Consider the following 2,225-nt stretch of genomic DNA (forward strand, 5'->3'; position numbering starts at 1 on the left):
CTGGAGAAGAGGAGGCTGAGGGGAGACCTGATCGCCCTCTACAACTACCTGAAAGGAGGATGTAGGGAGGTGGGTGTTAGCCTCTTCTCCTAGGTAATGGGCGATAGGAGGAGGGGAAATGGTTTGAAGCTGTGCCAGGGCAGATTTAGGCTAGATATTAGGAAAAACTTCTTCACTGAAAAGGTTGTCAGGCTCTGGAATGGGCTGCCCAGGGAGGTGGTAGAGTCCTCCTCCCTTGAGGTATTTAAAAGAAGGATAGATGAGGTGCTTAGGGACATGGTTTAGTGGTGGGATGGTCAGGGTTAGGTTAAAGGTTGGACTTGATGATCTTAAAGGTCTTTTCCAACCAAAGTGATTCTATGATTGTATGATTATCAGCACTCTGTCCTTTCATATTGAGGTGTATCCACCTCCAGACATAGCCCATATTAATATTATTTAGGGCCATGATAGCATAAAACTGATGAATCTGCTGGCTAGCAAACAGCAACAACCCACTTTATATCAATGTAGTTGAAGAACTCAGAATCTGATGTTTCAAAATGACACCACCAAGAAAGCAGCCTGCACTCTCCAGGAGTAGAAACAGCAGCAAGCTTTACCCAAAACTTTATCAAAGTCCCAGATATGGGACACTGTGTTGTACATTTTTGTAGGTATCCATGATTCAAGAACAAGTTTCTATTTTAAATGGATGCTTTGACAGGATAACAATAGCCGTTTAAAATACGTCCTGTTCTTAGGCTGATGCCGATGAAAGCAGTTCTTGTTATAGAGTACTCAATCATACCTATTGTACAGAGATGAGAATTGGAACCAGTATCTCCCATCTGTTGAATTACCTAAAGCGTTAGGACTCTGATCCGTGCTGAAGATGCCTAAATATTTTAGTACTTGAATAATAAAGAACAATAGTATCACGTACTTTTAAATCTGTAGGTTGTACTGCATGTCAGATTCCTAGCAAATTATTCAAACTTGAAAAATCGTGAAAGATTCATTGAAATGCTAACTAAAAATGTTTAAAATAAAATCTTATTTTCTTCAATAAACTCTACAAGATGTAAGCACAAAACTCCACACTCAAAATCCCTCACTCCCTGTTCAGTAATTGTTTACCATGAGTATGAATGATGCAAATCTTCAGAAGTTGTAATTGCACATGTAATGCTAGAGTAAATAGGCGCTATTTCCACATCTTTTAGAGCACAGAAAATAACTTAATGGAACTCTACATAACCTTCAATAAAATTACATCCTGTTTTAGCACTCCTATTTACAATTTGTTTCTTAATATTGGAACATTTTTGTCTTGTTTTGTAAATTAGTCTTCATGGATTAGCACAGCCATCTGGCTAAAGTGCTTTAGGAATCTGCTTTGCAGATTTCACCCTGCGATACTGTTTCTCTTTGATTATGGTTATTAGTTATGGCTGAATGTAGACTAATGCCATCAGAAACTGGCATGCCGGGGTTGGAACAGGCTTCAAAGGCTATGACTTTTCTGTTCTGGATGTTTCTTTAGATTTTCTCTGAAGAATATATTTGGCTTTATAATACCAATGTTTTGGAGGAGCGCTGTTTCTGAATAACTGTGTTTTTTAAGACACTGGGACATGAGCCAGCTGCAAGTGGACACTGATATTATTCAGAGACTTATGGCAGACAGTGCTGATCAGTCAGAGTCAGATGCTGAATGAAGCAGGGCTCTGTCAGATATTTGGCTCTGAATGATTTTTTAACTACAGAACATGATACCAGGAGCAGTGGTACAAATTAAGAAAATAACCTCAGTAAAGGGATGGAGCAGTTAAAAGCTCTGCAGGAGAGGTGAAGTGCAGAGGACAATTGGGGAAGGTTAAATCAGTGGATGCCGGCAAAAATACGATGGTTGGTCAGAAGGTAGCTTTATTTTGGGTTACAGTATTGCACAATTTTAATAGCTTCCAGTAAGCTCAGGCAGAAAAAGCTAACTGTAAAACTTTATAGAAATGTAACATTCTAGCATCTAGAAATAAAGCACATAAATAATACATTATTGAGCATTTGTGAGTACTCAGACTGCCTAAATTTAGTCTTATAAATTAGGTAGCTAAATTAGAGGGATAGTCGTCTTAGATTATTAATGGAAAGAGAGAGGAAGGGAAGGGCTGGGAGTGGGAGGCTCCTTAAAGAGTAATTCAGAGCCCAGTTTAAATGCTGCAGTTGTCCTCATGAGGAATTCC

Source organism: Egretta garzetta, unplaced genomic scaffold (genome assembly GCF_000687185.1).
Source record: "Egretta garzetta isolate BGI_Z169 unplaced genomic scaffold, ASM68718v1 scaffold14, whole genome shotgun sequence".
In the NCBI taxonomy this organism is placed as follows: Eukaryota; Metazoa; Chordata; class Aves; order Pelecaniformes; family Ardeidae; genus Egretta; species Egretta garzetta.